Here is a 13140-nt window from a genome sequence, read left to right as displayed (position 1 = left end):
TTATACTATGTTTCCTATTTCCTTATGTTGGGTGGAGTTAATTGCATCATAATGTATACACAATGTATACACAATGCCATGCAGGGCTCAAACTCTTGTTTCTGGATACCTGCCCCTGAGCGTCCCTCCTTTTTTGATGAGGGTTCTGTTCTCCAATACAACTTCTTTTCCTTCCTAAGGAGATATCCATTTTGTTAGTTCTGGTCTTCTCTGGAAGATCAACAGACTCAACACAAAGACAATCTGTATGTCCAGAGATCCTTATAGGATCTCATTACTAGATGAAGATCCACTTCTATATCTATATCAGTATATTATTTATATATATATAATTATAATATATACAATTATATTATCTAATATATTTTCACAAGTTGTATTGTGACTCTCACAACTATGTGTAAGTTGGGTGGTCTCCTTCCCTCAACCCTTGTGCACATATTACTTTACTATGTGTCCTCACTTTATATAGGTGTGCGGATTTCTCCATTCTTCCTTTTTTTCTTATTGAAGGTCCTTCCCTCTCTCCCATTAGATTACTATCAAGAGGGCTGTTATATGTTGGATATTTCTTTTTCTAAATTCAAGGGTTAAAAGTATCCTGCTCCAACTCCCAGCTATTCTCTGATTCATCTTTGGTTGAGACATACTTGTTTGTCCAGCTTTCCTTCCCTGATGTCAAAGGTTATGTATCCCAGGCTTTGGCCTTTGCCTTACAAGCATACTTGTTTTTTATTGACCACTTGTTGTTGGCCTAAGTGTTTAACTGTTGTGTTTGTTACGGTGGTTGCTAGGTTGTCCTCCACATTATTGTTAATATCTGTTATCCTTCAAATAGCATTCTACCCCTAGAGGGCTACCTGTCCTGTTCTGGAACGTCCGTTTTTTTCTGGGTGCCTTTCCTTTTTAACAGCTATTTACATATTTTCTCTCCTTTTTAATTTAGCCTCTTTAAGGCTCTGATTTCTTCAGATATTCGAGTAAGATTCCACATACAGTATGTTCAGTCTCCACCAGGTTTAATTGTCCTTTAAGGCAATTGGATTGACACCTTCCTAAAATGAGGTTCTATTCGAAGGTAACAGCTTTGGTTTTCCCATCCCTTTGACTGACATTGATAAACATTGCAATGGGCACAGAGAACAGTCCGATTGCCTGAACTGACATGGTCCCATCAGACACCAACTGCCTACAAGTTCATCCTCCCTTGTAAAGTGACAGACAGATGTATAGCTTTGACCAATTGTGCTATCCCTCTGGTTTACTGCAGGAGCATGAAGGTTGGAGCTGGGATCTCCCAGACATCCATCCGGGCCTATGTTGCCATTAAATTATTTTCCCGTTCAAGTATATGGAGGGAATATAAGAGATTATAGTATATCAAAAGTCAAGACTATTTTTAAAGTTTTGTATAAGGGGAACAAAGAGCATCTAATACTATGTAGAGTCCACCTGGTCTTTGGTTCAGTGTAGAGTTTTGGATCACTTGAAAATGAAGCCCAGTGTGTTGTTGCAAGAGTCACTGACCCTCAGAAATGACTCTTAGTATTCCTTCATAATTCCGATGTTAAAACGAGAGCTCTCAGCTGCTATTACAGCAGCTTTTTCTTGTCCCTTCACCAGAGTGTTGCAGAACTGCCCCACCCAATCAATAAGTCTGAGGGGTGTGCTGTATGTGGGCTGGAACATTTTATATTGCCCATGAGTCATGCCAGTTTATCCTGGGCACATCTATACTTTCATATGTCAAGGTTTCACAACCTGTAAACCAGCATATCATTTTGCAGAATTAAATTATGAATGCCAAATACGATATGTCTATGATGTGTCTTCCTCCTAGGAGGTCTAACGAGTCTTACTAGCCTTCTGGACCTTGTCATATAGTTGTGTTTGGAGTCCAGATGGGTATCTTCTACATTAATGCAACCTCTTTTTAGGCAGGTAACTCCATTACTGTAGGAATCAGGAAATATGTATAACATTTAGCTTTTACAGCGTTCAGCTGTAGATCATTGTAGGTCAATAGCTTAGCCTGACTGATCTGTATTCATAAAATTGCACACCATACAACAGGGCCTCATCAAAAGTAATTTGAAGACCCTGGGCTAGTTAAGGTTTATGATGTCCTTTATCCGTTCTATGTGGACTGCTTTTCATCAAAACTGCAGTCTTTCTTGGCTCAACACAGACAGGAAGTTTTAATCTGACCATATTGTTATTGACTTTTGAAATTTGTGGAAAATGAGGGTGGCATGGTGCTCGGCCCATTCTTACCACACAGTTTGAGGTTCATACAGTCATATATAAAAAATATGAAGTTTCTATTCTTCATTCAATGTATTTTTATATACAGTTATGTATCTGATATCAGCCTCTTGTTAGCCCTGCACAGCATCTCTCAAACCAGGAGGGGCAGCACTTAGGACCAATCTGACGCTGCTACATGCACATTTGCTGATTAAGATAGGACTGAGCAGAGTGAGCAAAGCTGATTACCTATCAGTGGGTTGCTGCTTCTTCAATGTCCATTCAGCAGGCTGTGGGCAGAGAGGTGAAAACGCTCTATTCCTCAGCCCTAACAGAGAAACTGCTGTCTCCCTCCTGTCTGTGTTGTCTAGTAGAGGTGAATAAATCACATGTATGTGGGTTGGTAGTCAGGACAGTGTGTATTCCAACTGTGCATTTTGCTGTTTGCCTGGAGTTTAGCATCAATGCTTCCTCAGGGAGTAGGAAGATCTGTTGTCAGCTGGCATGTGTTTAGAGCTGCAGCTAACCATCATTTTCAAAATCGATTAGTTAGCCAAATATTAAGTTCGATTAATCGGTTAATCGGATAAAATAAAATACATTTTTTAAAATGGTTCCAGTGATGGGACTACTAGTTTGTATTGAGATTGTAGTCCATCACAGGAGCAAGCTTGGAGCAATGGAAGTAAAAAAAGAAAAAAAAAAGTGGTGTGCAATACAGTGAAATGAAAAGTGTAAAATTATACATTCAATTATGAATGCAGAATGGCACCGGCTATAGAGGAATACAAATCCTAGCAATAGTACATTATACAGCACAATGCAGAATACCATCAGCTATATAGGAATACAACAAATCCCAGCAATAGTACATTATAGCTGGCGGTATTCTGCATTGCGCTGTATAATGTACTATTGCTGGGTTTTGTAGTCCTCTATAGCTGGTGGTATTCGGCATTGCACCACTGTATAATGTATTATTGCTGGGATTTGTAGTCCTCTATACAGCGCAATGCAAAATACCACCAGCTATAAAGAAATACAACAAATTCCAGCAATAGTACATTATAGCTGGTGGAATTCCGCATTGCACTGTATAATATATTATTGCTGGGATTTGTAGTCCTCTATAGCTGGTGGTATTCTGCATTGCGCTGTATAGAGGACTACAAATCCCAGCAATAGTACATTATAGCTGGCGGTATTCTGCATTGCGCTGTATAGAGGACTACAAATCCCAGCAATAGTACATTATAGCTGGCGGTATTCTGCATTGCGCTGTATAGAGGACTACAAATCCCAGCAATACATTATAGAGCACCATGTGTGGGAAAGTGCAGGCTTACCTGAGCAGTCTTCCAGCAACTTGCTTCTGAGATAGGGCCTGTCTATCGGCGGCTGTCACCTGCTCCTCCTTACTTCTTCCCCCCGCGTCCCTGTGCCGATCGTGGATGTGGGCGGGCGGTGATCGTGAGGCGGGGAGGAGGTGTGGCGTGTGGAGTGTGGATGCGGGCGGGCGGGTCTGGCAGCGGCCAGCATGAGGTGGGGAGGAGGTGCGGTGAGCACCATGTGTGGAGCTGTGAACAGGGCCAACTAATCGGAAGCAGATTAATCGATAATTGAAAAAGTTGACAACTAGTTGCAGCCCTACATGCGTTCATAATCATTGCAATGGTGTCACTATAATGACGGACAAGCATTTCATTATCTGACTGTAGTGACATATAATAGGGAGAGGTGTGTAACACATAACAGCCTTCACTTCCATTATACATAGCTTGTCCCTACTAAACTGAGACATGACCTTGCCGAGGATTGGAGCGTCCACACTTCAGGTTAGCCAGGACTTACAAGCAGATGCCGTGGATATTAGAGATAAGCTTGTGGATAATCACTGCATGAGTACAGGCCGGCACAGCCTGGACACATCATTCCCCCTATATTTATTTCCTCTGTCTGAAGTTTCCATGTTGCTTTCTCATAGGCAGACATTGTTACTGAACAGATGAAATCTGCCTATTTGCATATACGCTGCTTTGCCTTTGTGCATGATGGTGACGTGCTGGAAACTGACGCAGGACACAAAACCTATTGTGGATGGTAATGGTATCACTGTGTGTCACAGGCACCACGAAGGAGGACTTCAGATTTAAAGGAAAAGTTCACCTCAAAGTGGAACTCCAACCTAATTAAAACGAGGAAGTCAAAGCTGAACTCCAAGCATACCTAAAAGGCACAAACTAATGAAGCTCTGTATTCATTAATACATTATTGCTTTTTATTTTTGAAATGCAAGTAGTGTATGCAGCTAAAGGTGACTTGGTAGCCTCTCGCAATCCCATGTAGAGGAGAACTAGAAGAGGGAGGCGCAGCACAAGGAGCCAATCAGCTGTGCTACAATTCTTATGTGCTAACTAGGAGCATGCTGATAAAAAGACAGAGCACAGCGGCACAGAGATGAGCTCATCGATCTGCTGCTTCTCTTTCTCTATCCATTCACAGAGTGGGGGAGGAGTTACTTAACTGCAGCAAAACCAAGTCTCCTGACCACCAGAGTGGGCCGGGATGGGTGGCAGAGCCATGTAAATCTCAGGACATTTTCCTGCCTAACTTTAATGTTCCCGTCTTTAGAGGATTTTGGGCCCCCATGTTGTGGACCACAAAATCAAGCCAACTGATAATCTCTGGGCTAAAAAACATTTTTGACAGAGGTGAACTCAGATTGTTTAATAATAGTAATGAGATGTAGAAGAAGAAAAATAATTCATATTCAATCATCCAAACTGATCTGCAATTCCCCATATACATCATCTAGAAGCAGTTTCCACAGATCCATTACATTCTACTTATCATGAAAGCATTCTACTGTAAATGATCCGACTCCGTGTCTAGGGTGTTGCAGGGATTTCCAGCACTTTGATTCACCTACTTACCACACTTCTGTTATTTACAGGTCTACAGGAGGGAATCCGAAACAAGCTGACCACACGTTACCATCCTTTTATGCAATCTCTACACAATCTTCTTCAGATTTACCAATTATTCAGTTTGAGGAACTACCTGGGCAAGCCATTCAACTGGTATCCATCTAGGCATGCCCTTGGTCCCCATTCACTCCTAGGCGTTTTGTCGCTCAAAGGTAAGCGTGACAAAACGCTCAAGACAAGGAATCCATTTCATTTCTACGGCCCCTGTTCACACCTGAGTGTTTTGTCGCACGAAGTTTCCTAGTGAAGTCTATGGGACCAAAAAGCGCTGTAATTATTATTATTATTATACAGGATTTATATAGCGCCAATAGTTTGCGCAGCACTTATAAGGAAGACATTACAGTCACAATACAATTCAAGACAAGATGGTGAGGAGGGCCCTGCCCGTGAGGGCTTACAATTTAAAAATCTGCCAAAAAGCAGCTCATGTACTTTTTCCAGCGACTGGCGTTTTTCTGCTTGCTACAAAACGCTCAGCTGTTAACAGGGGTTGTAGAAATGAATAGGATTCCTTGCCTTGAGTGTTGTGTCATGCTTACCTTTGAGCGACAAAACGCCTAGGTGTGAACGGAGGCTTACACACATAGATATCGGTAGATCTAAAGAAGACTGTACAATCAGATTGTAATGGTGTGGCCAGTTTAAGAGACTGACACACACACACACACACACACACACACACACACACACGCACGCACGCACGCACGCACGCAACATCTTTGGTAGTCTTTACTGAAATTAACAATTGAGTTCCAGGCTCATTACTGGATACATCTTTGAAATGCATTTTACACCATTTCCTAGGGTCCCACTTTGCCTTTTACAGTATCTGGTCCCAGGTGCATGAAAACCAATCAGGTGTATTCGGGCTCTAGAAAGTGACTGGTTTTTGGTCCTTTGGTAAATGAAAAGGAATGCTCTCACTTGTAGTATTATCATGAAGCCACCGTGCTGTCTCTTGGGATCAGAACACCACAAAGTCTGAAGTACTTTGGTTCAATGGAAGCAGATGTCCCTGGAGGAGGATATGGCCTGAACAGCAAACCAGCTGCACCACTGCAAAGCACTAGGGCTGGGTACCTCATATGTGAAGGCTATAAAGCTCCCCAAGGGCCCTGTAGGGGTTAGGGGCCCGGGGCCCGGGGCCCATGCTTACTAGATGTGGGTCATGTGTGTGCTGAGATCTCCTCCTGTGGCCATGTACAACTGGGCATTGCTCTCATATGAGAAGTGGGAGGCATGCCTCATGATTCGTAACCAGGCTCTCAATTTGGAATATCTGAAAGATGTCAGGCAGTGAACACTTCCTTCATTCCCTGCCTGAATGGCACTGAGGCATGTCGTATGTTTCTCACATGTCCCCTTGATGCAGTTGGGATTAGAGGTGGGGTATGTTCTATGTCTGACACAAGCCGTGTATTATAAACCATAAGAGAGCTCAGGGTTACAAAGCCTACTCTACATCTGCATTTGTCTATAGTAAGTGTTCATACTGGGGCACAGTGGTGGAACTACCACCATTTTGACCGATGCGGTCGCTATGGACGGCGTAGGAGCCGCTGCCGTCCTGAAACTGACAGGAGGACAGCGGCTCCCCTCTCCTCGCCGATCATCGTGATCGAGCGGCAGGCGGGGAGGAGAGCGGAGCCGCTGTCCTCCTGTCAGTTTCAGGACGGCAGCGCTGCAGTGCGTTGTTAAAACATTAATTTAACTGTGGCAGCGCATGGCAAAGCTTTGTGACGCATTGCCGTGCGTTGTAATAGCTTGTGTTGTAATTAAATATATATTCCTGTATCATTTTATCACAACACAAACACCAACACAGCGCAAAAACCATTTATAACATAAATCGCTTATTTACAGTTTAGCGTTGCTTCATTTTTTTAATAATCCCCTTTCCTCAGCCTCTCATTGGTGTGGCAGTATTAAAGTAAAGTGTTAGGCCTCTTTCAAGCGCCATTCACACCGGGGCGGAAGCGTTTAATTGCGGTATACTGAGCTTTGGGTGACGGGAGAATGCTAGTTTGTGTCCTCCCATTACCCTTAGGAGAACTATGCGGAAAAGCCCTAACCCCATAGTTCTCCTTTAATGTCACTTTAAATCTGAAAAAATGCATTCAAGTACCCCAACTATTAACAAAAATGTATCTTATATGTGTATCACTCGGCTGTGGAGCCTCAAATAATCACTGGAACGCACGGCTTTGTGAAACCGCATGTTCTTGTCCAGGCGATCGAACTGTGGGTGGGAGGTGCATTTGGGGTGCCATTCAAATGAATAGCAGCGCTACGCACTTCACACACCACCGCACCAGGGGCTTGGCACGAGAACTGACGGTGCTGCACTAGGGGGAGGTTGAGAAGCCTCTCGCCTAACACAGTGGAAGGCACACTGCGACCCACTGAACATGGGATCATGACCCACCAGTTGAGAACTACGGCTATAGATGTATGATGGACTTTTCTTTTTTTTTTTCACTCCTAGCAAATCTGTCGCTGGTGAGTTGCCACCATCAACAGGAAGAGCTTACTTTGTTTATCCATTCCAGCAATACTTAACATAGCTGCATTAACCAACTTCCTATAGTTCCACTTTAAAATGTCCCGAATTTGTAACACCTTTTATGTCTGTGCGCCTTCTCTTCAGATGCAGTAACATAAATAGGACCATGTGTTTAGCAGACGTCCCAGAAGCTGATTTTCATTTTCTCATTTTTACCACTCAGATCAATCAATATTATAGAGCAATTTGTCCTTCTTTTTATTCTTGGTGCCTTATTATTAGACAGCAAAACACTTCACAATCGCACATTTGCAAAATGGTAACATATGGTGTATCAGCATAATTTTTAGGGCAGGCTCTCTATTTATTCAATTGTATTCAATGGAAGTTTTCATCCAGCAGAAGAAAAACTTCTATTATATCCCGTTCACATCTGTGCCGTTTGCTGCAGCATAACACACACGTTTTACTGCTGGAATGCATGACTGGAGGCCATTCGGAGTTATAGTTAGAGAGTCTGAAGGGAAACAGCTGCTGCCATCCCTCTTAAGGTGCCCATACACTGTACGATTATTGTACGATAATCGCAAAGTGTATGGAAGGCGTGCGACCGTTACTACTGTACCATCGCACGTCTTCCGTCGAACAAGCAGGCTGGAAAAGTGGCCTGCTTGTTCGACAACTGCCAAATGGGCCGGTGTGCGCATGCACAAAAAACACTGGAACTTGTTTCCTTCACAGGCACACTTCTGATGCAGAGGACGTTTGGCTTCTGCTGTAGGTACCAGGAGTTCTCGGCAGAGCTTAGAGAGCTCTGCAAGTAATTAAAAAAAAATGACATTTTTAGAATAAAATGTCAGAAACAGTATCAGAATAACAATAGCTGCGCCTGGAGTTGGGCTTTAGTTTTTGGGATGGGATTACAGCCAAACAGGGTGTGCTGTGTCCTCAGTGAGTCAGGCAAGGTTCTCATTCATCCAGGTCACGGTATATCTGTAAATAATAAGTCAAGACAACTGGACTTGCTGTATTGTTCTTGAAGACATTTCACTTTGTCATTCTGAAATGAGAAAGCTGGTTGGATGACCAGTGAAACGTCTTCAAGAAAAATACAGCAAGTCCAGTAGTCTTGACTTATTATTTACAGATATAAGTCTTAGACTTGCACCGTGAAAAGGAGCAGTAAAGCAGGCCACCGTATAGCACTGGATGGTGGGAAGCTGAGCCTCAGTATGTAATGAGCAAACATTGCTGCCCCTATATACATGAGAGTATATGTATTTACTAACCATACACACAAGCGATGTTTTATTAAATCATATCTAAACAAACTGAACAGATTTTACATTCTGGTGAGCTTGGCATCTGTAGCAATCACAGGATAGAGTTTTCTTTTGCTTTGTGAACAATGTTTTAGGTGTCTCTGACCTTCAAATGCTGGAGTGAAAGAATGTGACTGTTGCTCGTGGCAAAACCATCACACCAGCAAAGGCAATGAGCACAGAGCCTTTGCCGTGCACTGGGGTAAAAAAAAAAAACATGAGTTGATTACCTGATAACTCTGTTTCCAGGACAGCCAATGAGAGATAGGCTCCGACTGCCTGCAACAGGAAACACATCAACCACATTAAATAAAAAGACTCCTCCTTCTATCCCAAGTCAGTAACCTCTAGGACCGAAGGCTACCCCATGTACTAAAGTATTACATGGCGCTATTAGAATTAACGTCATCCGTTCGCCCCTGAGCTTCCGAAGCACATTCGGGATTAACTGCAGTGGAGGAAATGCGTAACCTAGACTGAACCTCCAGGGGTGCACCAAAGCGTCCACCCCTAGGGCACCGTCGTTCCTGGAGAGGGAAAAAAATTGTTCCACCTGCCTGTTGTTGGCCGCTGCGAAGAGGTCTACCTCTGGACAGCCCCACAAGCTGGTGATCCATGCAAACGTTCTCGCGTTCAGAGCCCACTCTGACCTGTGCAGCTCCGTCCTGCTGAGTGAGTCTGCCAACCCGTTCAGGCTGCCCTTGATATGCCTCGCCGTCAGGGAGAGGAGGTTGCGCTCTGCCCGAATCAGAATATCCGTCGCCAACGCCATGAGGCCGTGCGAACGCGTGCCCCCCTGCCTGTTTATGTAGGCCACTGCCGCGGCATTGTCCGAGGCCACCGCTACATGTTGACCTGCTAAAGTATCCCGAAACTGGCAGAGAGCCAGCTCTATCGCCTTTAGCGCTCTCCAGTTTGACGATTTGAGGTGGCCCGCGTGCTCCCAGGCATCCTGCCAAATGTGCTCCCGGGCAGTGGGCACCCCAACCCCAGGCACTGGCATCTGTCGTGACCACTAGTGGTGTTGGCTGACACCATAGTCTGCCGACTGAGAGGTTCCGACAATCCATCCACCACAGCAGGGAATGCTTGATTTCCTCTGTGATGTGGACCACGTTGTCTAAGTCCTCTAGCCGACTTCCCCAAACCCTCAACAGCCAATTCTGCAATGGCCTTGAGTGGAACTGTGCCCAGGTAACAGCTGGGATGGTGGACGTCATGAGACCGACCATTCTCATAACCGACCTGACCGAAGCTGAGCACTGTAACTTCAGTCTCAGCGACTCCTCTACCAATAGAGACACCTTGTCTCCTGGTAATGCAATGGTCATGTCCTGGGTATCGATCCAATACCCCAGAAACTTCACTCTCTGGGCGGGGACCAGTTGTGACTTCTCCCTGTTCACCAACCAACCCAAACTCTCCAAGTGCAGCATAGCCAGCTCCAGTTTTTGTTGGAGTACCAGCTCTGGCGGGGCAAAGAACAAAAGGTCGTCCAAATATGGAATAACCCCTACGCCCCATATTCTTAGAGGCGCCAGAGCCTCTGCCAGCACTTTGGTAAAGATTCGAAGTGCTGAGGAGAGGCCGAACGGCAGGGCCCTGTACTGGAAGTGCAGGACCCCCTCCGGTCCCCTTACTGCAAACCGCAGTAGGTATTGTGGCGACTGTCTCACTGCTATGTGAAAATAGGCGTCTCTCAGATCTATGGTCGCTAGGAAAGATCCTGGGGGCAGCCAATCTCATATTGAAAAGATCGATTCCATACGGAACCTCTTGTACAGTACTACCTTGTTCAGAGGTTGCAGATTGAGTATCAGTCTGCATTTTCCCGAGGGCTTCATCATGGAGAAGATGTGTGAGTAAAACCCCCTCTTCTCCTCTGAAGCCGGTACTCTCATAATGACCCCCTGGTCCAACAGATCCTGAAGGGCCCCCATCATTGCCTCTGATCTCCTCCGGTCCTTGGACAGGGAAGTAATCAGAAGCCGCTCCGTCAGTTCTATTTTGTAGCCGTGCAGTACCAGCTCCAAAATGAATTTGTTGCTGGTCAGCTTCCTCCAGAGTGGGAAGAATACTCCCAATCTTCCTCCCACCCTGAGCAACCAGTCATTGGGATTTATTGGGCTGCTGAGGGGGGGGGGGGGTTAAAGAGGAAATTACCTTTGGACTTTCCCTTTTTAAAAGCCCACGCTTTGGATTGGTCCTGCTTCTTCCCATAGAAGCCCCTTTTGTCTTTGCGGAAATTCTGCCCCCTTTGGCCACGAAAAAACTTCTTCCCTTGCTGTTTGGGAGGCAGTGGGAACCCTTTCTTTTTATCTGCGGATCTATCCAGTACCGCCTCCAGTTCTTGGCCAAAGAGCAAGTCACCTTTAAAAGGCAACCCGCACAATTTTGCTTTAGAGGTTGCATCCCCAGCCCAAGTCTTGAGCCACAACGCTCGTCTGGAGGAGTTGATCAAAGCCGTAGTCCGCGCTGAGTACCTGACTGCTTCAGCCGAGGCATCCACAATATAAACGGCAGCCTTATTCAGCACCAGGAGGGAACCCAGCAACTGGTCACGGTCAGTACCAGACTCCAGGTGGACTTGCAGCTGATTCAGCCACACGCCCAAAGTCCTGGCCACACAAGTAATGGCCAGTCCAGGTTTGAACCCCGCACTCGCCGATTCCCATCCTTTCCTGAGCAAAGCCTCCGCTTTCCTGTCCATCGGGTCTTTCAAAGCCCCCATATCCTCAAATGACAAGTCAGTCTTTTTAGAGACTTTCGATAAAGAGGCATCTATCGTAGGTCTCGTTGACACCTAGGCGTATTGCATATGCGTGTCTGTCGCGCGACCATCGCGCGTTTTTTTTACCGCGTTTCGCGGTAAAAACGCGCAACAAAACGGCCCAAAGTAGTACCTGTATCCGTGCAGACGTGGCCCGTTTTGTAGCGCGTTAGGGACGGGCGGAAATACGCCATGGTGGGAACGAGACCATTGAATACAATGGGATTTATATTTTTGAGCGTTTTGTAGAGCGTTCGTCGAGCGTAGAACGCGCTACAAAACGTTCAGGTGTGAACGAGGGCTTAGGGCATTTGTTCCAAAGGCCTGCATCCTCCTCCGCAAAGGGGAACCTGCGTTTGTGACCAGCCGAAAAAAAATTCTCTTTTCCGGGTGCTTCCACTCCTCTTGGATCATGTCCGAGAGTGATTTGTGGACCGGGAAGGTGCGTCCCTTCTTAGTCTGAAGCCCTTTGTACAGTTTGTCATGAACCGAAAGCTCAGTGGACTCCTCTTTAATACCCAGAGTATCCCCTATGGCTTTCAACAGCTCACCTGTCTCAAATGAAGGAAAAAGGAATTTCGTAGCTGAACTGCTACGCAACTCCCCTTCTGACTCATCGTGATCCTCTGACTCATCCCGAGGATTCACTGGGCGCTTGCTTGCTCACACAGCTTTCTGCATAACCCATAGAGCTTCCTTCCCCCGACGTTCCGGGCAAACTAGTATCCACTAGTATACTTACCGGGGTCTGGATCGCCGACCTGAAAGACTGAAATGTAGTAACCATTTCATCTCTCATTGAATCCAAAAGCCCCTGAAACATTCCGGCTGACTCTTTTGCAACTATTTTCTTTAAACAATCTTTGCACAAGGGTTTGGACCATGAAGCTGACATTTTTGCATAGCAAGAGGCACACTTCTTCCCTTTTGGGCGAGAGCAACCAGCTTCAGCGAGGGGCTTATCCTCCGTGGCTTTGACCTGTGTAAGACAAGAGTGATGCCATCAGCCAGTGCTCTTCCCGCATGCAAACAATGTTTCACAGAATACTACCCAGCTTGTCCTGTAAACAGGCCCCCAATACAAGCCGGGTAAAGGAAGGGGAGAATCTCCAAAGAAAACTTGCCTACCTTAGCGCCCGTGCCATGCTCTCCCAGACCTGGAGTAGCAGCACCCGGTCCGGCATCTGTGGGCATCTTGCAGCTCACTGCCGACCACGCTATCGGCCCTCTCCTGACGTACCCACCGGCCGTATGTGGTCTTGGTCGGGTATGGATGGTGTACAGCTGAAGTAGTGGTGGCCGAGCGGC

Source organism: Nanorana parkeri, unplaced genomic scaffold, assembly GCF_000935625.1.
Source record: "Nanorana parkeri isolate BGI_ZX_2015 unplaced genomic scaffold, ASM93562v1 scaffold16, whole genome shotgun sequence".
Lineage (NCBI taxonomy): Eukaryota > Metazoa > Chordata > Amphibia > Anura > Dicroglossidae > Nanorana > Nanorana parkeri.
The sequence above is the reverse complement of the archived record's forward strand: the minus strand, read 5'-3'. Positions refer to the sequence as shown.